This window comes from Cupressus sempervirens, chromosome 9 (genome assembly GCF_028749045.1).
Source record: "Cupressus sempervirens isolate cs-2001-9-10 chromosome 9, ASM2874904v1, whole genome shotgun sequence".
NCBI classification, from domain to species: Eukaryota; Viridiplantae; Streptophyta; class Pinopsida; order Cupressales; family Cupressaceae; genus Cupressus; species Cupressus sempervirens.
Window position 1 is genome coordinate 146972751 of NC_143126.1, and position 27825 is coordinate 147000575.

Consider the following 27825-nt stretch of genomic DNA (forward strand, 5'->3'; position numbering starts at 1 on the left):
AAATCATTTCTTGCAACTGAACATCCCATTGAGAACACAAAACCCCTTGTAGCATGCACCAATGACCACATGTGCAAAAAAAAATTCTAGAATAGGGAAGTTCATCTTCTCCCGATTCTAGCAATATATAATATGCCTATATTCACTTATCAAGAACTCTCAGGATCTAGCTTTGAAAAATCAGCTCCTGTCAAGGCCTCAAAATTGCATTGTTGCATATATTTAACTAGTTTCCTAAAGTTTGAACATTAGTTTTAATTTAAAATTTATTTAAAACTAATATGCATGTACTTTTTAAGAGGAAATATTAAAAAACAAAATTTATGCCTCCTTTTTCACTCTAGGTCAAACTTGGTTGACCAATTGGTGACACATGTCAATTCCTGATTCATCCACCTCACTACCAACTAGCACCAACTCATTTCCATGTGTCAATTGCTAGTTGGTCAGTGGGTCTACGTGTTTTGTTGACATCACCGGTCGTCATGTCGTGTGGTTAACCTCCTTGCAACTTTTATTTGGCAACATGGTGACTATTGTCGAATCTACCACATGGCACAATCAGGTGCCTTTTGATCTCAGACAACCACATCACCTTTTGATTCCTCAGTCTACTCACCACATGCTACCACTTGTGGGATTATGATTTGCACCACACCTTGCTAATAGACCCCACAACTCCTTATTGGATTTTAAGTTTTCTAGGAGGTAGCCATGTCGCTTGCCAATAGAACCTCCCATTTTTTAGTATTGATATGGTGACCATTGAATTTCAACAAGTTTTCTGGGTACTTCCTCCTTTTCCATGTGAGCGTCTTTAATTTTCATAATTGTTCAAAATTTTACTACTCTTTCCACTAGCTGATTGGGACTCATGTGCATGGTTCAGGCTTCAAAAGCCTTTGTCTTGTAGACATTTAGTAATGGGAGTCGAATAGTATTTAAACATTTAAAATTTCCCTTTCATAGTGAATGTGGGACTAACTGTTTATTATTTCCTATTTAACTCTCCACCTTTCACAATTATTTCCTCACCTGCTTGGGTTGAGCATGCATTCATAGCTTCATCTTGTGGTACATCGGATGACTACAAAAACTTTCTTGTCATAAAAAAGAGCATCTTGAATGCTCTTATTCCCATTAATGTTTATAAGAAACAATGGCAATCCAATGGGGAACAGAGTTGCAACCCATTCTCTCCATATTTTCCCATTTGGATCTCTTCCCCCACACAAAAAGCCATCTAAATGACTCATGGGAAAAGCTCCCTACTCATATTGAGTTTCATTGATCTTGATTGTGGACCCCTTCCCAAAGTTTGGTTGTGGATTGCGTAGGTTAAATTCCACCCGAGGCTCCTTTCCCGTTGTTGAGAAAGGGAAAGGAATAACATGACTAGACTAACACATAGGGCTGCTAGATTCTACCAATTCTAATTGAAATTTTTGATAAGTGGATCAAAACCATTCCTTCATCATTCAAAAACATTTCCTTTTTTTTTTTTATTACTCCCTTGCAGCTTATGCTCCGTCACTGACATAATGGTTTGTTCCTTTGTGTGTTCCTCCTTTGCATGGTTTTCACTTTAGTTCAGTTCTAAATGACTTTTGATGTTGCTTCACATCATAGTAGCCCCTATACTCTATAAGCTACCCCCCTTTTCGTGTGGGATATCCTGCAATAGGTGTGGGAGGTTCTTTCCTTGCTACGGCTTGTGTCTTTGTGCATGGAACTTCCTCTTTTACAAATGTTGCTAACCTCCTCAACTATTAATCTCCCATGGCTCTTCCAACTCTAATGTCATGGTTTTGAGATGCTTAATGTCAAAATTCCATGCACTAACTCCACACTTATACTCACTCTGTAATAATGCTTCTTGCTCTGTTGAAGGCATTTTCTTCAAAGAAAATTATGCAAAATCTTTAAGTTGAAGAGCTTTGACACGATCCCAAAGGGGAGGAAGATCTTGCAAAAGATTGCACACCACATATTCTAGAGATTTTTCTTGCTTGAAGAAGGAATGCTTCAACAACTTATTTTTTGTTGGTCATTTTTGTTTGATCTTTCACTAGGCACATTGCAATCATTTCTTTGAAAGACTTTGAGAATTTCTTGTCTCTATCATAATCAATCCCAGGTGGTGCATTTTGTATTGTCATAAGAAGAACTTTCATTGGTGGATATTTGGAGAATGGAGCGTGAACATGTGCCAATTCCAATGTTGTTATTCCAAGTGACCATATGTCAACCTTGAAATCATATTCACCGCCTAGTTGTAAGACCTCAGGTGCCATCCAACATGGTGTTCCCACAAAAGTGTTCCTTGACTATTGCTTGTGAATATGCATGCTTGACATAATGACCTTCTAAGTCAAAAATTGGTAAAAAGATTTAATTTATCTCTCCATTAATATTATCCACCATGTGTATCTCCCACACATCCATTTGATCTTGAAAGCCAATGTACAGACATACTGAAGCCTTGTTTGACTACATCCATTATAATCTCCTCTAACCCCCAATGATAAGATTTCCATTTGGAACATCGTAATTGTTCAAATTATCATAATCACCTATGTTGAACCTTTTTGATCCTTGGTGACTTATTCATCTGATGAATTTAGCCAGGCCCCCAAAGTGGGTCCTACAGACACCTAAAAATCCTTTAGAAAATAAAGTATTTTTATTTTTTGAAAAAGTCCCTGATGACATCATCATTTATTAATTAATTAATTATTTAATTAATTTATTTATTTTTATGCCATTAAATCCCTTTATCTTAATTAAAAATATTGAATTAAGGAATCCCTCCCACAAATTTTTAAATCTTATTTAAACATTATTTCCTTATTTATTAATTATTTAATTAATAAATTAACCAAAAATCCCAAAATAAATAATTTATTTATTTTTTGCCCAAAACTTGGCCAATTTCCTTAAGACCACTAACCTCTTCCAAAATCTTCTAATCCTTCTTTAATTTCGATTAAAGGCTAATCCCATCATTTCCTACCCCTAATCCCAACTCAAAATATTTAATTAAGATTAAATATTAATCTTCATGTTTATTAAAAATATTTTAATAAATATCTCCTCAACCCAAACCCTTGAAATAAATAAAACTTTATTTATTTTCTAAAAACTTTATTTATCCTCATCCTAGGAAGTTCTAGACTCTTCTAGAAAGTCTTTATCCTCATCCAAAGCCTAGACTATTCTAGAAGATGTCAATCCTTATCTTTGACCCTAATCCTAATCCCCCCCCAACCTTGTCACATTCCCTAAACATGGGTTAAGACTTGCTAACCCAAGCCAAAGCCAACAAATATCTCCTCCTTCACCCACCCTCATTAAATGCCATCCACTTGCCCATCTCTAACAAGCCTAATATAATCTTAACCCAAGCCTAATCCAAGCCTTAATCATTTGCACATTCCTAAGTCAAGCTTAAGACTTTCTTAATCCAACCCAAGTCAAAATATCTCAACTCTCTCACAAATATCCCAACCATAAAACTTTATGAAGCCCAAAAAGCCATAAATGACTCTTACAAGCCCATTCATTGCTCTTACAAGCCATTATGAGGGTTTTTATGAGCTTTGAACCTCCTTTGTTGACCCCTCAACCCCTCTTGCTCTAACCAATGACCCTGTGGCATGTGTCACTCCCTAATTGGTTATAAGGAAGCACAATCCATGTGCTCTCCTCTCACTCAATCTAAACCTTCCATAAGCTTTCTCCCATCCTTACATCCTAGCCCTCGATCCCTCAAGCCCTTTGCCTATTTAAGGAATCCTCTCCCAAGCCATTTTAACACAATCACCCATAGTAACAAAGTAATGCCATTTTGATCGTGAAGTAAAGCCATAATGCCATTTTTGAGAAGCCATTTTATATCAAATCCATCCACATCCAAATTCCAAGAATCCATTGAAGCTAGTTTGAGTACCTTGAGCATACATCGTAAATCCATATCCAAATTAGACACATCTATAAATTAAGAGAACAATCTCATTAAGAGAGCCCCTTAATGGCTCATATTCTCATTTGAGGGCTTCTCTTAGTCTATCTTGAAGTTACGTTTATTTAGTTTTGTGAATACTTTTGATTTGATATTTAGTGTTCTTTGCATTACTAATCCTTGTATGCATTCTGGCATGCCCAGTGGGACCCTGCATGGGTCATGCTTGTTATCATTTGTAGTCAAAATTGCATGTTTTGTACTAACTTTGGCTAATTTTCATGTTTTGGTGATTGGTAGAGGCATTTAATCAGGTTTTGCAGGTCCAAGGAAGCAAGAAGAAGATGAAGCAAGAGTTCTTTGCAAACATTCTGATGGGATTTAGAGTGTTTTCAGATTTTTCAAGCTTATAGGTGGACGGAGCACTTGGAATTCTTCTTCCTCTTCTTGTCTATATTCTTCTTCTATTCCATCTACTTCTTCTTCTTCTTCTTGTGGGATATTGGCCAATTTTTTTTTTTTAGGGAGCAAAATCATACACACCTTGTTTTAGTGCTTAAAATGAACCCCCAAATCATACTTAAATCCATTAAAAACTAAAAATTTGCAAAAAATAAAATAAAAAAATCTTTTAACAAGTGAAACTAAATCAATCCAATCATTTGCATCCTTGCAACATCAAGGTTTTAGATGCATTCATGCAAAGTTAGGAACACTTCATTTTTGGAAACTTAAAAAGAACTTCAAGTTTCCATTTCAAAAGGTTCAAAATCAACACTAAGTGCACACAAAATTCTAAATCAAACTCAAAGCATTAATTAAGGATAAAATGAACTTCATTTGCAAATATTTTAAAGTTCTTTAAAATCTCATGAAAACTAAGAGTCCTAAATAGTTGCCAAAATTGTCCTAAAAGGCTTTGTTATTTGTTCCAAACAAATGTCTTGTTGAAAAATCTTGAATGTTTCCTAGGTTTTTCATGCATCAAAACAATCTAGGAATATCATTTTTGGGCTTAAAACATGCAAACTAGAACACAAAATCTTGAATGAAAACAAAAGTCCAAAGAGTCATTTTTTTTGAGTCAAAAACAATCTTGAATGATCTAAACTAGAAAGAAAAGCATTCATATTCCTTCCTCTTTGAATTTCAGTTCAAACAAACTCAATCTTGAATGATCTAAGGTTAAAACAAAGCACTTCAAAGTTCTTAAAACAACACACAAAATCTCAATCTTGAATGCTCGAAGGAAAGAACTTGAATGTTTAAACACTCATCTTTGAATGCATGTTGCTAAAATCACTCTTGAGTGTCATGGATTAAAATCAAGTTCTTTCTTTTTCATTGGAATGCATAACAAATCCAATCTTGAATGCCATAGATCAAATAATCATTTTCATACATCACACTTCATCTTTTGGGGCATAAAAAGAATCCACATTTTAGAAACTTTCTAAGTTATAAAAACAAATAAAGATACTTTGAGTGAGTTTGTTGTTGGACTCACCCTCTTTAATCACCCATCATTCTAACCATTGGTTGCAATATCAGCACCATATATGGGGATGGGTCTACCTAAGAAGGTGTTAAATGCTCCACAAAAATCAAATTCCACTCACTTGAGTTTTTATTGGTTTTTCTAAAATAAAAAATTTCTTGAATGCACATTAGTCTCGCTAACACTTCATTTGGGCATAAAAATTGAACAAATCTTGACGTGGAGGGCCTCTGGCCATGTGCTTGAAATCGAGCTTTACACACATCTTTGTTTTGGCCTTAAAACAAACAAACACCAACTCTTGAATGCCTTAAAGAAAATTAATCGATACTTGACATGGAGGGGCTCCAGGCGCGTGGGTTTACTTTCTTGTTGACCCTAACTCTCCTTTGTGTATTCATTCTTCGATCACTTCCCTTTTGTTGGCACATTTAAAATTGGAATTGAACCTTTGCATCTTAAATCACGTGTGTTTTCAAAAAGTCTAGATCAAAAAATTTAAGCGTCAGTTGGAAAAGAACTCTGTCTTTTAGCCCAAGATCATCCAAGTCTTCTCTCCCCTTGTTGTCTTTCGAGGCCATCTTGGATGCATAAGATTAGGATCCAAAACCTTGTTTAAGTTTTAGGAGGCCTGCTCAAGGATTTCATCACCCCTTGGGACGACCTCAACTCCAACGTTCCAACGGAGTATAAAGATCGGGAGGTGAATACAAAGACACCTCTCTTGGGATCAAAATTCTATCACTCAAGCTAAGCCTCAAGGAACTTTATACCCTTGAGAAGTGAAAGAGGAGAAGTGGGTTACTGCTCCTCTCAGTTGTGTGACATCTTTTTGGTTTCATCCATGGATTTGGGCCTCACGTACCTTGCATATATCAAAGACTCCCTAGCTAAACCAAATTTCATCCTTGTAGAAAGCTTCCTAGGATGTTGGTGTGTTTGACATGCTTGCTCCAAACTTTTAGCTGCTTGTTTGTTCATAGCTTTTGAATGAATGTTTGCCAACTTTGGTCAAAATCCCAGAAAATAGAAATCTCCCAACTCAAGGGATACTTAGCGTAGTCACTGCCTCATTAGAAAATCATCCAAGCTCCCCCGCCACAACTGAATCTATCTAGTTCTTTGCTTTAGAACAATCCCAAATCCAAAGTCCATCCAAATCATCCCCCCAGCTAGCTAGCAACCCAATCCAAAATCACCCAAGCCTTTAAGGAATTGTTGTTACTCTACCAAAGTTTTCTATCCAATCAATCTATCCAAATCCCTCAATCTCCCCAAGGTTATCCCTTTGACAGAGCTTTGTCTAGGGTAATCTAGCCTTGTCATTTTTCATCCCTCATCACCTTAAGCTAAAGGTTGGGATCCACAAGTGGTCAATCTCATGTCATGCCCATAGGATCATTTGTCTATCCTCAAGTTGACACCAAAAGCCACCAATCCTGCACATAGGAAAGCAAAACTCTCACTTTTTGACAGCATACCCTTGAAGTCTTACATCCACAGGAAAGCCAAAAATCTCTAGCCAATCCTCCTTAGGTTTGTCATCCAGCTTTGACTCTCCCTAAGAAATCTTTCATCAGCCAATCCAAAATCTGCGCTTAATCCAAATCCAACCATGAGCTTCCGTGTTCATCCATATGCAATACCCCATCCCCATCCAACTCATCATCAAAACATGAAATCCCAACCCTATCATGATGAGTTTGGTTGCATTGTCCTTTCTTCTGCTACATCCTATTCCAATGATGATGAAAATCTTGTTGATTATGACATGTATCTTGAGAGCCTTAGATGCCTTCTGCCAACCATCCCCCAAAACCCAAGCACTCCTCCAAACTATCTAGTCATGCCATCTCATATCCCAGCTTCTCCTCCATCACCCAATCAACCAAGCTTCCAATCTTCCACCCCCATCACACCAGTTATTCCTGTCAATCCACAACCTCCACCTCTGACACATGAGTCTCCTAGGAATCTCCTAGAGGAAATACAAGAAAAGCTACCTCCAATAGTCGATAAGCTATGTCATCTAATCCAACCATGTGAAGTAGTCAATGATGAAGCTTCCCCATCTATAATATCACCTCCATCTCCCATAGCTATCATCCCCATACCATCCATCAAATTGCTTAAAATCCTTCCACTTCCTGCAAGCATCAAAATCCCACCACCTATCAAATCCCTCCAAATCCTATCCACATCACCTCCAAGCATTTCCCAAATCTCCCGCAATGATCCTTATGCATCCATCTTCTACTCACCCATCTCCACTACCGAATCTCCCATCTTGTTAGGATAAACCACAGACAAGAATAAAAACTACATGCAAATATAACCAATAACAGAAAATAATAGATCACATAGAAATGAACACAAGGCACCAAGATTTAACATGGTTTACCCAATCCCTGGGCTACGTCCACCAAAATAGTAAGTCCAATCTTATTACAATCCAATGATTACAACCTAATTACAATCTGTAATCCCTTACAGCTCAATACTGCCACAAGAACCAATTTCACATCACAACATAATGAAAAATAAACAACCCTAAACCCTTTTATACAAGTATTAAACCACTTTAGGGTTATAACATGTCAGCCATAATATGTTAGCTACCATGTCAGCCACGGACATAGTATGTACAGTACTTTCCTGATCAGTCACCACAATCTAACAATCTCCCACTTGGGGACTGATCAGGCTCCACACTAAACAACAATCTCCCACTTGGAGACTAATCTTGTAGCAATACCACTACCACATGGGGCTCCCACTAGATCAAACCACCCTGGACTTTGCTGTTCTTTTATTCATGTGCAGTCTAAAAGACCAACCGAAGCTGAAGAGGAGTTCAGCTTCTCCCTTCTTACAACCTTTGTCAATATATCTATTGGATTGTCATTGGTATGTATCTTCTCCAGCTCTAACTGTCCATCCTCAAAAACTGATCGAATGAAATGGTACCACAACTGTATGTGTTTGGTCTTAGAATGCAGAGCTGAATTCTTAGCAAGATGAATGGCACTCTAACTATCTGTGAACAAATAATTATCCTTATAAGGATGTCCAAATTCTTCCAAGAAGAATTGAAGCCATATCATCTCCTTGGTTGCCTCTGTAGTAGCAACATACTCTGCCTTTGTAGTGGAGAGAGCATTAATCTTCTGTAACCTAGAAACCCAGCTCACAGCTGCCCCACCAACAGTAAAGACATAACCTATAGTACTCCACCTGGTATCAATATCCCCAGCCAAATCTGAGTCAACATAGCCCTGTAAATCAGTAGTAGTTATTGGATGTTCCTCTCAAATATCTGAGAATCCTCTTGACATCATTCCAATGCTCAAATCTTGGATGACTCATATACTTGCTAACAACTCCCACTGCATGTGCAATATCTGGCCTAGTACATACCATAGCATACATCAAGCTTCCTACAACTAAAGCATAGGGTACCTTGGATATCTTATCCTCCTCTTCATGTGTCTTGGGACACATCTCCTTAGTTAATTTCAAATGACCAGGTAAAGGTAGAGAAACGTTGTAACACCTTCTTGACATAATCAGCTTGAGATAGTGTCAATTTTCTATTCTTCCTATCTTTGCAAATCTTCATACCAAGGATTTTTTTTCCTGCCCCCAAATCCTTCATAGAAAATGCATGTGCTAACTGGCGTTTTAGCCCCTTAATATGATCCATGTTAGACCCAGCTACAAGCATATCATCAACATATAAATATAAAATAATGTAGCTATCATCATCCAACCTCTTAAAATAAACACAGTAATCTGAATGACACCTATTATATCCATGCTCATGCATAAAACTGTCAAATTTCAGATACCATTGCCAAGATGCTTGCTTCAAGCCATATAAACTTTTCTTCAATTTGCACACTAAGTTCTCCTTACCTTTGACCTCAAATCCCCATGGCTGAGCCATATATATTTCTTCATCCAAATCACCATGAAGAAACGCTATTTTAATAGATCTAGCTACTCTAAATGCAAATCCTTAGTAGCCACAAGACTTAAAACAGTATGAATAGAATTCATTTTAACAACAGGAGAAAATATCTCATCAAAATCAATTCCCTTTCTCTATGCAAATCCTTTTACAACTAACCTGGCCTTAAATCTTTTCTTACATCCTTCCTCTTCTTTCAACCTATAAACCCACTTATTCTATAAAGCCTTTTTACCTACAAGCAACTTACACAAATCCCATGTCTTATTTTTCAGCAAAGAGTCCATTTCATCTTTTATTGTAGACTCCCACTGAATCTTAGTATCCACCTACACAGCTTCATCATAACTTTCAGGTTCACCAGCATCAGTAAATAAAATAGAATATAAAGAGGGAGAAAACCTTTGTGGAGGTCTAATTTGCCTTGTTGACCATCTAACATTCACTGGTGTTTGGGATATTTTTTGTTGCAATTGTTGCACATCATGAGGAATGGCTGGAACATCAACTTTTGGAGTATCATCCAGCACTACATAATCATCTTCTTTCTTCTCATGTTGCTGCAACAGATCTTTGTACAATACTTTCTCATTGAATATGACATCCCGACTTATAACAATTTTAAGATTTTCAAAATCCCAAATCCTATAACCAAATTCATTAATGCCATATCCAACAAAGACACATTTCTTTGATTTAGCTTCTAGCTTGGTTCTATTTTTAGAGTCTATATGAGCAAAAGCTTCACAACCGAAGGTCTTGAGAAAAGAATAACTCACCTTCTTACCAGTCCATGCTTCCTCTGGAATACCACAACCCAAAGGAGTAGAGGGACCTCTATTAATCAAATATATTGTAGTATTGATAGCCTCTGCCCACATGTGTAAGCGCAACCTAGCATGCAACCTCATGCTCCTTGCGCGCTCCATTATAGTCCTGTTCATGCGTTCAACCACTCCATTTTCCTGTGGAGTCCTTGGAACAATTTTTTGTCTATGAATACCATTAGTGGAGCAATAATCTTCAAATTCATGACTTCAATACTCACCACCATTATCAGATCTGAGACATTTTAATTTCTTACCACTCTCATTTTCAACCAAGCATTTTCATTTCTTAAAAGTTTGAAATACATCAGATTTTTGTCTAAGGAAATAAACCCATAATTTTCTAGTTGCATCATCAATAAATGTAACATAATAATGAGAGCCACCAAGGGAAGATACTTGAGCTGGTCCCCATACATCTATATGCACAAGCTCTAATTTCTCCTTTTTGTTTTCCTTCCCAGTCTTTACAAAACTCGCTCTCTTTTGTTTTCCATACACACAACTTTCACAGAAATCTATATTAACACATTTCAGACCTGGTAAAACTTTCTTTGAATGAAGTACTTTCATACCTTTCTCACTCATGTGCCCAAGTCTATTGTGCCACAACACTGTATCAGAATCTATTTTTCTCCTTGCTCAACTACAGCAATTGTTCTTGAACATTCATTTTTCTCTGAAACAATCAAAGTAGTAGGAAGAATATGACCTGTACAAAGATATAAGGTGCCTACTTTCACACCTTTTTCTACTACAAGGGAACCTTTTGAAACCTTGCAATTTTTATCATTAAAAGTAACTACACAACCCTCATCACCGAGTTGCTTGACTGAAATTAAATTTCTACTCAGCCTTGGAACATGTCTTACCTCATGTAGTAGCCAATGATTCCCATTCTGCAACTTAATCTTAATTTTTCCCTTTCCAACAATCTGACAAGGTTCATTATCCCCCAAATAAACAAGCCCAAAATCCCCTTGGACATAATCAATGAAATAACCTCTATGAGGTGTAGCATGAAATGAAGCACCAGAATCTAAAACCCATGAATCATCAACACTCTCTAAAGACAGAAGCAAAGCATCCTCTTTGGATTTGTTACTTACCACATTTGCCTCCTTGTCTCCATCTGACTTATCTCCTTCATTTTTCTTTCCATTCCAACAATCTTTCTTTTTGTGCCCTGGTTTCCCACAGTACCAGCAATCATTTGGTCCTCTTGATTGAGACCTCCTCCCCTTTGACTTTCCTCTTGATTTTCCATGATTTCCAGAGTTACTTCCTCTTTCAGTTGTTCTACCCCTGCTTTGTGCATTCAAAGCACTTCCTAATGTAGATCCACCTAAGGATTTCCTATGAGTTTCATCACTCAAAACAACACCGATCACATCATCATATTTTAGGGTACTAGATCTAGGAACATAATTACTTACTGCCATTACCAAGCCATTCTAGCTTTCAGGCAAAGAACACAAAATCAAGAGAGCCCTAATTTCTTTATCAAAATTGATACCCACAGAAGATAACTGACTAGTAATAGTATTAAACTCATTTAAATGATATGCAACAGATCCACCTTCTGCCATTTTCATATTAAATAAACACTTCATGAGAAATACCTTGTTTGAAGCGGAGGGCTTTCCATACAATGTCGCTAGGGTTTTTATCAAATCTTCTGTCATCTTTGCTTTTGTAATATTAAATGCCACCAATGGTGCCAAGCATAACCGAATGCTTTCGAGTGCCTTTCTATCCAGAAGATCCCATTCAGCCTCTAACATAGTTCCCTAATTCTTGGCTTTGCCTTCCAATGGCTTCCATAAATCCTTCTGATATAGATAGTCTTCCATTTGCATCTTCCATAACTAGAAGTTGTACCCATTAAACCTATCAACCCTCAGCTTACCCTCATCTGCCATCGCTCCCACTCAACTGTGAGACTCCCACTTAACTGTGAGACTTTCCTGTCAAGGATAACTGAAAGACAACCTCGCTCTGATACCACTTGTTAAGATAAACCACAGACATAAATAAAAACTACATGCAAATATAACCAATAACAAAAAATAATAGATCACACAGAAATGAACACAAGGCACCAAGATTTAACGTGGTTCACCCAATCCCTTGGCTACGTCCACGAAAACAAAAAGTCTGATCTTATTACAATCTAGTGATTACAACCTGATTACAATCCGTAATGCCTTACAGCTCAATACCACTGCAAGAACCAATTTCGAATCACAACATAATGAAAAATACCCAACCCTAAACCCTTTTATACAAGTATTAAACTACTTTAGGGTTATAACATGTCGGCCATAATATATCGGCTACCATGTTGGCCACGGCCCAAACCCCACTATTTATGAAGTATGTACAGTACTTTCCTGATCAGTCAACACAATCTAACACATCTATCCATTTGCTGCCTTTGAAGAATCCATCCCTTCACCTCCTATCGCACCATCCACTCCAATCCAATCCTATCAAGATCCTACCCAAAAGCATGTTGACATCCCCCAAAGCATAAACGAAGATATCATAGTACCATGTCTTCCATCCATAGTGCAGTCACCATCTCCTCCATCTCCAAAACCTCAAGCCATACCTCCTCTACTGCAGGATATCTTTTCATCCCATCAGCTAAATCAAGATCCTATCCTACCATCTCCTCCACTCCATCCTTCCATCTTATCACCTATCCAAGCTATTCCACCATCTATAATCTACCCTCTTGGTTCACTTAAATTCATCCATGGTGGCCCCCTCTCAGCAGAAGAATTAAGAACAATATCTCCTCATTGCAATACATCTAATAAAGCACTTCTACCATTTTCTACAAGCAAAAAGTTTCCTCAGCTCGTTCAAATGCTCAATCGATGGCATTATCAAGGTCAAGGTTTAGGACCACAAGAGCAAGGAATTAGAAAGCCTATTATTACACAAAAGAATCTAGGATTTAATGGTCTTGGATATGTATCCAAAGGCTCACCATCTAAAAGTGTTGGTACATGCCATCCCCAAACCAAGCCTATCTCCAGGCCCACCATGCTAGCCTCCCATCACTCCTTCAAAAAATCTTATGTCATCCCCCTTCCACCATCTTTGCAACCCAAAACAACCTACCATATCCCCTCTTCATCCACTAAATCCATTTTGGGTCCCCATGTCCCAAAATCTACCATCCTCCATCCTCCTATCAGCCATCATAACAATCCTATTCCCTCCATTCCTACACAAGATCAACAAAGGCACATATCAGGGCACATCATCCATCATCATCCCCCTACATGCTCTTCCATATCCTCTCCATCTCACAAAGCTTCTCCTAACCATCTTCCCAAAGCTTACCACAACAATGTGAATACCAACTTCAAAATACATAAAGCTAAAAATCCACATCCTAGGCAATCATATGTCTATTCTAAAAGACATACTCCAAAAAGGAAAAATCCAATCAAAGAATGCAAAACAACGCAAAAGCCTATGAAAAGAAAATCCAAAACCATGTGGATCCCAAAGAAAAAAGTTGAAACCCAATGCATAATGGCATCCACCATTGCTAATCCCCGATCCAGTGATTCATGTCCCCCATCTCCTAACTCCATCTTGGGTGCCTATATCCCCAAGTGTGCTTCCACAAATCCTCCATCAAGCTCGCATCTACCATCTATCCCCCATATGCTCTTTTCACACCCATCCCAACATGTGCCAATGTTGATCCTACAAGCATCCCCATCTCATGCTCCTTTCCAGCCTTTTCATCCCTCCATATCCTACCATCAATCCCATCTAATCCAATCTATTGCATAAATCACACATCCGGTGTACCAACAGCTAGCAACAAAATTGAACATTCCAACAGCCAGTGAAAAATCCCAAAAAAGCCAAAAATAGCTTAAGAAAGCCAAAATCATTCCAGCTAAGTTCAAAGTTAAAAAGTCAAAAAAGAAAAGAAAAATAAAGCGTCCGCTGGTGGAAACTTGGCAATTCAAGCACCTTGGACAAGTACCATGATGAAAACTTGGCAAACAAGCATCATGCGTAATCCAGCTATCCTTAGCTTAGCCTATCATCCTCATGCTTTTGGTCACATCTTTCCATCCAGCTCCATCTTCCAATTTATCCACCTATCTTTCATCCTCCAACTTTTATCTATCACTATCCACTTATCTTCTACAACCTCACCCCATCATCCTCGCTATCATCCATCTCCCTAGCGCCTTCAGCTTTTCTATCCTAGCTTCAATCCTATCACATCCATCATAAGCCCTCCTTTTGCATGTCATCTTCTAACTGGGGGCATTGTATTCCTTGGAGATCTTGTCTCTTCCATCCTCCCTTGTCATTAGTATCTCGCTCTAGGCTATCCTCATGCAAATCCAATGTCATCCTCTCATTAGCCATTCACTCTAGTGCCATCTATCAGCTCAGCTACCACCAACCTTAGCATTGTCCCCATCCTTGGTCGCACATCTATCATCATTATTGGATGCATCCTGCCAAATCCATATCTTTTGCTATCACCTCATCCTTAGCTTTTGCATCTTGCACCAACTTGAGCCATCTCACTATCTTATCATTTGGAGCTCTTGTACAACTTGTAAATAATCTTGTATCCAACGTTTGTATCATACCTTGTATCATAGCTTGTATATCTAATCTTGTCCAAAACAACTTGTACATTTGTACCATATCTTGGTCTGTCAGCTTGTACATCCTCTTTAGCTTAGTACCATTGTATCTATCTAGCTTTCGTGTCAATTCATCCTTGATCAACATCTTGCACACATCGCACAAATCTTGGTTAGCTATTCCAATGCATCTTTTAGCTAGATCTCCTGTCATCAAAGTGATATCCTTCTTAGTTCAGCTTGCCAGACACATCACTCATCCAAATCCACTAGCTTAGGTGCTCTTCGATAGATCCTTGTAGGATATAGCTTTCCTCATGTCTGATCTTGGTCCATTAGTACCTCGTCCTACCCATCTCATTGGCAAATGGTTCTCTTTTGGATTTTCGCTTTCTTTTGATTTGGAATCTTCCCTTTTGGGTCTTGAAGTATCTTTTCCAAGCAATCTTTTTGTTCCCTCCTCAAGGTTGTCATGATCTTCCATATCATGGTATGCGGCGAATGGGGCACTCTGAGCATAAGGTTTTGATCAAGTCTTTCGTTTGTTTCTTTTTTTCTTGTGGGTTACCCAGTGTTGGTTCCACGTTGTTTCCTCCGAGTTTCATGTGTGATGCTGGGCAATCCTTGTGTGTTTATTTTGAGTCAGTCTGTCAGTCCTCTAGATAGTTGGTGAAAAGGTCTTGATGTTCTTGGTACCCTTGGCAATTAACCAATAGTCTTATAGCAAATCTAGTGCTCAACTACATGGTGGTACTTCTCTTAGAAGTATCCCCCTACTCAAAAAGCTTCAATGGATTCCCTTCATATCCATTATCCCCCATCCATATCCATCATTCGTCTCTCCTACCCTAGCTTGTGCAACCGTATCTCTCAGAATCAATCATCACTCTTAGCTTTAGAGATCCACAATCCTAGTCTTAGGGATCCACCCATCAAATCAATCCACCAAGCCTCATCTTTCGAGATCCACAATCCAAGTCCTAGGGATCTCTGACACCAATCTTCCATCAATCTGACTCTTTGAAATCTTGTTGCCTCAACTTTATCTCATCCCATCATCCCTTCCCTTATCCTAGATTCCTTTTTATGGTGCTCCACTCCTTCATCCTCCATCTCCCCTAAAGTCTTAAGCTTATTTACTCTTGTGCCTCTGATTCTCCCTTTATCATTCTCTCGTAGTGAGAGTTTGAGCTAATTCAACCCCTTCTCTTTGCCAATCTGAGTCTCCTTGCTCATCTCGAATTCTTGTATTTTTCAAGAAATCGTCGAGTCTCATTTTCTCTCCCCGCCACCTTCTTGAGGGGGCATCATGTAGTCCATTCTCTCTCTTCTACCCAAGACTGGGGCAACTGTGTTGCTCCATAAAGTCATCTCCATGTCGTTTATATCTGAACTTCTTTGAAATAGTGTTGTTTCAACACTATGTCAAAGAGGGGCAAAATGTAGACACCTAAAAATCTTTTAGAAAATAAAGTATTTTTATTTTTTGAAAAAGTCCCTAATGACATCATCATTAATTAATTAATTAATTAATTAATTATTTAATTTATTTATTTTTATGCCATTAAATCCCTTTATCTTAATTAAAAGTATTTAATTAAGGAATCCCTCCCAAAAATGTTTAAATCTTATTTAAACATTATTTCCTTATTTATTAATTATTTAATTATTAAATTGACCAAAAATCTCAAAATAAATTATTTATTTATTTTTTGCCCAAAACTTGGCCAATTTCCTTAAGACCACTAACCTCTTCCAAAATCTTCTAATCTTTCTTTAATTTCGATTAAAGGCTAATCCCATCATTTCCTACCCCTAATCCCAACTCAAAATATTTAATTAAGATTAAATATTAATCCTCATGTTTATTAAAAACATTTTAATAAATATCTCCTCAACCCAAACCCTTGAAATAAATAAAACTTTATTTATTTCCTAAAAACCTTATTTATCCTCATCCTAGGAAGTTCTAGACTCTTCTAGAAAGTCTTCATCCTCATCCAAAGCCTAGACTCTTCTAGAAGATGTCAATCCTTATCTTTGACCCTAATCCTAATCACCCCCCTAACCTTGTCACATTCCCTAAACATGGGTTAAGACATGCTAACCCAAGCCAAAGCCAACAAATATCTCCTCCTTCACCCATCCTCATTAAATGCCATCCACTTGCCCATCTCTAACAAGCCTAATCTAATCTTAACTCAAGCCTAATCCAAGCCTTAATCATTTGCACATTCCTAAGTCAAGCTTAAGACTTTCTTAATCCAACCCAAGTCAAAATATCTCAACTCTCTCACAAATATCCCAACCACAAAACTTTATGAAGCCCACAAAGCCATAAATGACTCTTACAAGCCCATTCATTGCTCTTACAAGCCATTATGAGGGTCTTTATGACCTTTGAGCCTCCTTTGTTGACCCCTCAACCCCTCTTGCTCTAACCAATGACCCTGTGACATGTGTCACTCTCTGATTGGCTGTAAGGAAGCACAATCTATGTGCTCTCCTCTTATTCAATCTAAACCTTCCATAAGCTTTCTCCCATCCTTGCATCCTAGCCCTTGATCCCTCAAGCCCTTTGCCTATTTAAGGAATACTCTCCCAAGCCATTTTAACACAATCACCCATAGTAACAAAGTAATGCCATTTTGATCATGAAGTAAAGCCATAATGCCATTTTTGAGAAGCCATTTTATATCAAATCCATCCACATCCAAATTCCAAGAATCCATTGAAGCTAGTTTGAGTACCTTGAGCATACATCCTAAATCCATATCCAAATTAGACACATATATAAATCAAGAGAACAATCTCATTGAGAGAGCCCCTTAATGGCTCATATTCTCATTTGAGGGCTTATCTTAGTCTATCTTGAAGTTTCGTTTATTTGGTTTTGTGAATACTTTTGATTTGATATTTAGTGTTCTTTGCATTACTAATCCTCGTATACAGGTTCGACTAAATTTGTTTCGAATTCAAACACCTAAACTATCAAATTAATCTGTTGAACCTATCATACTAGTAAGAATCAAGTTCGACCATTGAAAAATCAATTATAACTCATTTTACCATTGATCTACAAAATGTGAACTTTGTGCCATGGGTCATTTGATTGGCTTTAAAAAACTGACAAAAACACCTGGCCAGACTTTGAAATCAAACACACTAATTCTCTATTCCAAATACTCCTACCCTATCGAATCTTGTCTCATGAAAAAATCTCAATCAAAATATATTGACCATCAAATTTTCCCTCTCAGAATTGCTTTGCAAGAATACATGTTAGAAAACAATAAACCGCATTTAGATTTAGCTTCAAAAACTGGGAAAAATGACACTTGGGGAAATAAAAACTGAGGCATTAGTTCATTGTCATGAGGACAATATAAATGTATGATTAGGGCTCTTGAAAAATAATAGGACACAAATGGCAAGCGGTCAAAGTGGGCTATGTAGATATGTAGACTGGAAACATTGGTAGAAAAGTAGTTTTTGAAAATGAAATGGACATGGCAAAGTGTGCAGACAGATTTGTCAGGATTTGAAAATTGGCACACTTAAAGTATTTCTAGAGGAGAACATATTGGTACAATCCATTTAATCTCACCTATCAAAAACTTAGAGTTATGACATCTCGAATAGGGGCATTGACCAATTTGTATTTCTTGACACTAGTAAAAAGTTACAAATTGCATTTGGAATCATGTTTGAAAACTAATCAAATGGATTAGTCATAAGTTCAAAATTAAAAACATTGCAAGTCTCTAACCCTTAGAATGCAATTCAAAAGGAATTTTCTCATTTTGATCAACCTGGTCAAAGTTATGACAAGTTAAACAAGGCCTTCTAGAATTCCAAACAATTCACATCAGCATGACGACAATAAATGACCAACTTTGAGGGATTTGAAACCTAGTCAAACACATTCGAAATGACTCAAAATCTGAAACATAGTCTCTCTAGTATGGACACTAAACACTCCCAAAGTGACGATTCATGAAACATTACTAGATGCTAGATATTCAATTGCAAACATGGCCTCCAGTCACTTTTAACACAGATAAAAATGCAAATTTGGGCATTGCTCAAAATGAAACTTCACGAAATGGCTCAGAATGGCAGTTTACCTTCATGGGACAAGGGGATATAGTAAATGCAAGGTGTTAGAAACATTAAACACCTCTTAGGCCTCAAATGGACAGTCAGGTACACATGCATTTAAAAGCACTTATAGGGCTTGATTTTCTCAATGGTCCTCAAAATCAGGGCTTCAATTTTGAGTCCCAATAGGCTCCATGAGGATACTTTTCTTATCCTTCCAATTTTCTTATTCCAAGCATCTTATAATCTTCTATTCAATTGCACACATTCAATCCTCAACTTGAACTTATATTTATATATTATGCATTGTTAATTTGGCTTGAATACATCTTAGAATAATTAATATTCATCTCCTCTGTTGGCTAGAACCAACAAACGAATTTATTAAACTCAACATGCCAAAACAAGAAAATTTTTCATTAGCTAGCCCTTCTTGGTAGACAATAACTCATAAATGATTTTTCTATGTTAACCAAGTGAACTCGGTTAACACTGCATATTCAAAAAATTCCTTTGGTAACCGAGTGAATTTAGTTAACACTGGTTCTATCCAATGTTTCCTTCATTAACTGAGTGAGCTTGGTTAACACTCAACTTCTTTGAACTTTCCTTTGATGCCCAAGTGAACTTAGTGGTCACTAACTTCTGAACTACGCAAACATTGGAATGCTCGACACACGTAGGAATTTGTCTTCATCACTTGAGTGAGCTCAGCATACACTGACTGATAATGATATGACATTTTGTGTAACATCAAAGACAATACACAATTAACCAATTATTTTCAACACATACTTTATTCAAGTAGATGAGGAATGATCTTCTTAGATAGTCTAGTTTGTCTACTCCATAGAGTTTTGCATAATACACCTCTTTAGCGCTACATAAAATAGATTCATTACAGCGGTGGTTAGGTGACATATGTCCTTTTCATCCTGGAATAGTAACAACTCATGTTCTTCCATGTGTTCAAAATTCTCACTCTCCTTTCTCAATTTCTCTAAAATGTTTTTACAAGTTTCTATGATTTTAGTGCTAAGATCCTCCATACTTGTTTTCATAAATAAAGGTGATTCAACTAGTACAAAGCTAGTTGAGCTTTGTGGTGATGCAACAAGGTTGGAGAATGCGAATACATTGTTAGATGTGGATCCAAAAATGGTGACCACATCATTAGCATCCTAATTGAGTGCCATATTTTTTCTTGACATAGAAATCGATAGTGAATATCAATGTATTAAAATTCATATAAATTCTCCCTACACCAAATAGGAAAATTGTAGTTACATAGTGTTTAATTATAAAAGTCCATAGTGAATATCAATATAATAAAAGTCTCAGGAATTGCTCGATTATCATTATTTCTAATAGAAGTATAGACTAATTAAAACACATTATTAAATACTAACCTAATATTATTTGTTGAATCATAAGCACAATTCTATCCCTAATTGGACAATAATTATAAACCTAACCCTAATATCATTTACAAATTTTGCACTCATCCTACCAAAAACCCTAAATATAATTATATTGTCATGGAGTGAAACATAAGTTGCAGTGATACATCAGTCCAAATCTTAATATTCTATGTATAACTTATGATAGAAATGTATAAAGCTAAAATGCAACCAATTATAAACTAAAACAATTATAACGTTTATAAAACTATTTTTTGAGAATAAGTTGTAATTGAAATACTTTCAAATGTTGAATATTTAATAATGTACCCTATCCTATTTTCTGGTCATTATATTTTATTAATTTTACTATCCAAAATTGAGCACATTAACTAATTATCTTAACTATATAAAGGAAATTTATCATCATCAAGATTTATAACAAGAAATTCCTATGTTATAAAGTATTTCAATTCTGAAATATTAAAATATATGATTTACTAATTTTAAAATCAGAAGTATTTATGCCATTTATTTCCCCCACGACTAAAATTAAAATGCAAACTTTAGATTTTGTTTTATCCAAAACCAAAATCAAACTTTAGAATGAATTCCTATTTAGAAATAGTTATGGTTCTTCTAAGATAATTTCTTAAAAAATAGGTATGATTCTCTTAAGAGAGTATTTGAATCAAATATAAAATAATGAAATCTTAAATATTTAATTAAATATAATCATAACTCATATCCATTTCCTTGTTCATGTATATGCAAAATGTGGACGTATAGTAGATGCATACAATTTTTTTTGATAAAATGCTTCAAAAAGACACAGTCTTGTGGAATTCAATGATTGCAGGGTATGTAAATAATAAGCAAGGGGAGAAGGCCATCAAACAATTACTGAAATGGCTAAGCAGTCAACTAGATGGCTAATATTTTTAATTTATATATTACTTCAAAATTATAAAACAATTCTATTTTAATTTTAATAATAATTTATTAATCTCAAATCACAGCCATTTGGTCGGCTAGATAGATGCTTCCAACAATTACACCAAATGCAACGGGAAGGCATTTAGCTAAATAGGTTCTCATTGACAAGCATCCTTGGTCCCTGTATATGTACATAATATTTTAATTATGGAAAGCAGGTACATGCCTACACAATTTGAACCAAACTGAATTAAAATTTATCTTTAAATAATGCCCTCGTCAACATGTATGTCTCGTGAGAGAGCGTAGATAATGCATAATTAGTGTTTTACAAAATGGCAAAGCATAATATAGTCTGCTAGACTGCCATAATAGTTGGATATGTTCATGAGAAGCACAAGAAGGAAGCTTTGAAAATATTTTGCAAAATGTAGCAAGCAGGAATGAAGTCAAACCTGTTTATGTTTGCTACCATTTTTATTGCATGTGGAAGCTTAGCAGCTCTAGAAAATGGAAAGCAGGTGCTTGCTGAGGCCGTTATGACTAGCTTTTTAACAAAAGGAAGGCTCGTATAAACTATACATCTATATATAAGCAAACAAGAGGAACCTAGTGATTCACACAGCCATCATTAAAAGAAAAGTATATATACGCATGAAAATAAGATCAAGCATCAAGTGTCTAGAATCTCAATCATGGAGCGAAAGGTAAACTTTCCTCTCCCTTCTCACAAATCGCAAATGGGAGTGTTATTGGAATGTTTTGGATATGGGAGGATTATATTGAGTAGAGACATGCATGGTAAACACAAATAACACAACTAGAAGCATTGCACTTATTTTTGTGCCCTTCAAACTCCCCATACTAAAAGGCTCAGAGATTTGGCCGAATCAAATGCAATGGAAAACCCTATATAGGTTTCAACTTTTTAGATGAAGATCAAGATGGAATAGAAAGACAATGTAGGGGGTTAGTTAAAGAGGGGGCTGCATAAATTTACAATAATCCCTTGTGATAGTTTATGCTAGAACAACGCATTCAAAGTAATAGGCATGACGAAGAGGATGAAATTCACAAAACTTTGAGACCAAATTGATTGTTTATTTGGCTCACTATTAAAAATTAACCCTATCTACAACAACATAACTATAACTCAATTATAAACTACAAACTTAAAGAGCTTATGTCATATATCATATTGGAAATCTGCTAACATAACAGTGATAGCTAGGGATTGGATTTAAAAGTTGAGTAAGGAATTAAAGTGATAGATAGTGCAGACATTAAAGTGTGAATAATTCAGTCATATAAGACAGTTGGTATTTTTATTATAGACAAAATGAGCAAGAAGCCCTAATGGAACATAGAACTTACCGAATCATAGCAAATCTGTCGAAAAGATCTGGGAGGTATGGATATCCTAATGAACTACACAAAGGTATGGATATCCTAATGAACTACACAAAGGTCTAGACTAACAGGAAGACCAGTAAGACATTCTATTTAGAGACAATTATTATCATATTAAAGAAATAACAAATACGTATGAAGATCCGATGAAGAATATAACTTACCTAATTGCTGGAAATTTATGGAGGAGATTTGGGAGGAATAAATGAAGAGCAGTATAAGCATTGGTACCTTTATAACGTGAATGATGTAGTGGCGGGGTATTTTATGAACCTTCGTGTTGTTGTGCATAGCCATTTCAAATTATTGCAGATCCCAAAACACACTATTTCTAATGCTTTTTCTAGCTAGCTTGATGCAAAAACATTCCAACTATATATTTAAATTAAATTATTACGAGTTGGCATCAATTTAAAATATGAATGAATGATTTCTGTGACATTGTAAATCGGAAAATAAAATATATGAATGATTAGCTCTCAACATTGTAAAGAGGAAAATGAAATATTAATGCGCCATGTTTGAATAAGTGGCATCCAACACCGCCGGATATGACATTCCGACGGCAAGTCTCACAATAATAAGCCTATTGGCTAAAAAACAATATTCTTACACCGTACAATGATAGAAAACAATGTTGATAATAATAGGTGGCACGGCCGAAGTCTTTCACTAAAATTATTGAAAGAAACACACATATTCCATCATGGAAAAGCAGGGGCGAAAAGGGCCTACATAGCTAACAGTAATCCAACATACTACATATGGTTACTGTCAAATTCTACGTTTACAAATCACCAATTCAGTTTGTTCCCCAAAAAAGCCAGTTCAAGTTGAATTCTTCTACCAGAGCTTCAACTCTGACATCAGGCTTGAAGTTCCTTCTGAACAGATGCTTATTGTCCTCATCACAAATCACCCTTTTTAGCGATGGTAGTTGAGCTAATGATTGAAGGGTTATCTTCAAATCAGGGCTTTTACTCCCGTGCACCTTCAAACCCATGCACGATGAGATGTTGAGCAATTCTAGCTTTCCAAGACTGCGGATGGAAGGAGGCAGTGCTTTCAGGCCTGGAGATTGACACAATCTTATCTCCTTCAGTGAACCAAGCTTCCCCAAATCATCAGGTAACTTTGCAAGGCTATGGCAATGAGTAATTGACAAAACTTCCAAGGATTTTGAAGAAGAGATTCCTGCCGACAACTCTTCCAGATCGCTACAGTGGTCCACATTGAATTCTAAAAGCGCGGGCAAGTTCAACATTTTATCCTTGCCAAGCCCTTCACAAAGACTAAAAGATATTTTCTGCAAACTGTTCAAGCCCTTGCAGTTCTCATGTAGAGAAGGAACTATGAGCCTTTCAAGATGGAGAGTTTTGAGCTGAGGAAGTGCTTGGAAACAAGCCAGTCCACTGAGCTTGGCTCGTTTTGCATTGTCATTATGGATGATAAGAACCTTGAGCTTTATCATTCTCTCCAAAAATGTCGGAATGCAATAGTCATTTGCAGTGAAATATAAAATCAAAGCTTCCGCCTCAGGGAACTCCATTATGGGCCATTGTGTATCCTTCATTGATCCTGTATATTCCCAACAGTCATAGAAGTTAATTTTCGTTTTAAAAACTCTTCGAGCGATAAATTTTCAAGTTTTTGGATAGGGAACAATACCACATTCATATTTGAATTACGATAAACAAGAGCAGATTACCTGTGTGAATGGAAACAATTTGAGCTCCAGATGAATGATTTCCATCAGTTTGCCACTCTAGGGGTAATTCAGATTGCTTTTGAGGCATATAAAACCTCCTCAAACGAGTCTGATTGTCCTGCTCCGTCAAAAACAGAGCCAATTGTCTCATTACATCATGTTGGGAAAATGAATAGCTACTCATTCAATCATCTGTGCTTTCTGGGGTCCTGGAATCATCCGCGAAAGTTAAGGAAACAGATTATTACAAGAGATCAAGTGAAAGTTAAAAAGGAATTCAGTGCGATTTGGGGACAATTTTCTCAAATCTCCATCCCTGGTCATGGAAACTTGGAATAACATTGAAAAGGGGCTTTACTTTCTTTTCTCCGAATGAAAGTTTGTTCTGGGCAAAAAATTGACATTCTCTGCAAATCAGCGACACATAACCTCCAAATCTTTAAACAAATATATAACTCCACGATTCTAACTTTTGTATGGCGAAACTAAACTCTTCTTTTGAAAATAGTACTCAAAACCTTTTGCGTCCAGGGAAACTAGCATCGAGCACAAGCAGAAAACAGATGGAAATAAGTAGCAGCAAGGTTTCTTACCAAGGATTCCTCTTCAAGTCCAACAGGTGACGAGCTTCAAACTTTCGCAGTCGAAGAATGGCCTCATTTTGTCTCATTCGACGGACATACACCCAAATGTCTAACAATACATTTGCAGGAATCATTCGTCCCTTGGGGAATAGAGCCAGATCCAAGAAACACTGTTTTTCACCAGGATTCAGCACATTTATGCTTGTTTCCAAGCGCTTAAGGAGGACATTTTTCTGATTATCATCTGAGATTTCTCCTCTTGCAAGCTCATCCCTCGTTTCTTCCCAAAAGCGGTCGGGCTCCCCATTCAGAGACCTGCCAATTACTTGAAGGGCAAGTGGCAGACCTTTACACTCTGCTTGTACCTGCAAATTAAGAGGCTAAATTAGATATACATATAAATCTAGGGAAGTTTACTGTTCTTGTGAGAGTAGTAGATACCTGTTTGACCAGTTCTTCATCATGTGTATCTGGAGTGGTAGGCATGCCAAAGGCACAGCGACAAAAAAGTGTGAGAGCATGCTCCTTTTGTAACGATGGCAGGGGATAATGGCCTTTGTTGAACCATGGTAGGATGGAGTGTATGATCTTCTTATCTCTAGTTGTTACAATAGTCATGTATTGCGCCCCTTTGAATAACACTTCTTTCAAGTGAGAAAACTGCCAAACATCATCCAATACAACCAGAATCGGTTCATTTCTTCTTGAACTTATTTCCGATTCCAATTTGTTGTGTGCATCCTCAACATTCGTAAAATCTGGTTCTGGGCCACCAACAATGCTCCTCCACATTTTCTTTAGAATAGTTAGGAGATCCGGGCTTTCTGAAACGACAATGTATATTACTCTCTTCTTAAAGTAGTCTGCAAGTCATGAGAATTCAGAGTGGTGAATATAAGATTGAATTGGTTTTATGGAAAAATTATGTAATATTTGTATAAATGTAGAACTCCATACAATCATAAAAGAAGCGCAAGATGAAGTTACAGAAAAATTCAATTGGCTAGAATTTTAAACCTCGAAATGATTGAAACCCAAAAACAGGGCACAAGCCATTGGTACCTTGGATTTGAGAATCATGGCAAAGGGCTGTAACAAGTGTTGATTTTCCAGATCCGCCGATAGCTGTAATTCCAACCACATCCAGTCCCTCCTCCAAAACAAGTTTTCTCACCTCCATCACATGTTCTTTGAAACCCACCAAACAGCTCGGCATATCTGGAGGAGGGCAGAGCTCTCGATCCCGCTGTGAAACCTCACATATTTGCCCACCAAAATCAGCAGGTTTTTTTATCAAATTCGGATATTATATTGTTGAAACCAATTTCTTGGTCAAATTTTAATTTTTGTATTAACCCATACAACATTTCCATTTGGTCGGAGAAAGAATCCTTCATATCTCGGGACAAATTCAGCAATTTGATTTGATTTGATGCCATTGTGGGCATAAGCGTATTTTGCTGGAATTTTGCGATCGCCCTCTCGATCTCTTGGAGATTTACACTTCTCTTTCGATCTTGTGCCTTTTCGAGCTTCTTTTGAAACTCTACAAGTTTTGGCAGCAACGCCTCTGATGTCGATTCCAAACTCACCTCGTGTAACTCATCGAGAATTGGCAACAAACATTTCACAGTGTCTTCAAGTTCCTTCAGATCACTGTTTTTGTAACGTTTGTATATGGATTTACCGCCTTCATAAACCACTGTGAGGAGAAGTCCCACGGCAGCTCCTTCAAACAGTTCGGCCATTGTGAAATTATTTTGACACTCGCAGCAGCCGAGGAGACAAATTAATGGCAGACTGCAGGGAACTGTCAGTTCCTTTGAACCCGCTGAAACAGAGAAAACAAGTGCTTCTCGCTTGGAACAATTCAAAGTATTTAAGGTAGAGTCGTAAAGAATATTAATACTGATGACTAAGAAGATTAGAGAGGAAGAAACGTGGAAATTGCACACAACACTACGTAAAGTATTTGAGGTATCAAGAGACAAAAGAAGGGAAGTTGCAAGGAAGGAAGGTGGAAAAGAATCTAGTCAGCGTGCTTTCTCCGCACCATTTTGTAAGCTCGAAACGACCGTATACTTGCGATTCATAATTCATAATTCCCGCTCCTCATCTGTCATGAAATGCACAATATAACTTATCATATGTTCCAATATGAGCATGGCATGATATCATTTAGACACACCGATAACACATGATTCAGTATACAGTTACGATCTCTTTTTCTAAAGGACGAACCACTTCTGGTCTTCTTCTAATTATATGACTCATTTGATAGTGTGAACTAGAACAGAGTGTTGTCAAACAAACGTTAAAAATGTAGTTCGAATTTATAATAAGATGATTTTGAGAAACCAAATGATAACCTCACATTACTTTTTTGAAGATTTTATATCAAACCGTGAATCCTACGGCAACCATTTGGACATCATAAAATTAAGTACGCGGTGGTTGTGTGCTTAAAAAATGGCACACGGAGAGCATGGCTGAATAATTTTCTTTCATTCTCCATCTTTCTCGGCTTCTTCTCTCTATTGCACAACTTCTATGTTTCTTCTTCTCCAATCATCCGGGTCATCAATATTTTTCTCATGACTTTTCATCAATATTTTTCTAATGACTTTTCATCATTATTTTTCTAATGACTTTTCTATCGCCGCAATGAGAGGCACAAAGTTGTGCATAACTTTGGCGGTGTAAACATTTGGAGTAAGTAAATACGTGTCGATTCGTGTACTTTGTAAAAGATGCCAAAGAGAAATTATCGTTGAGCCCACTCTTCTGTCC

The 27825-nt window shown here is 36.9% G+C and overlaps 1 pseudogene across 1 annotated transcript; it reads right to left on the reverse strand.

Moving 5' to 3' along the window:
• Positions 1-23380: 23380 nt before the first annotated feature.
• Positions 23381-26993, reverse strand: LOC149537939 (putative disease resistance protein At5g47280; annotated as a pseudogene). The gene is made up of 5 exons (XR_016355943.1): positions 26098-26993; positions 25477-25898; positions 25045-25400; positions 24452-24660; positions 23381-24321 (listed from the first exon to the last, which is right to left on the reverse strand). The product of XR_016355943.1 is annotated as a putative disease resistance protein At5g47280 (transcript).
• Positions 26994-27825: the final 832 nt, after the last annotated feature.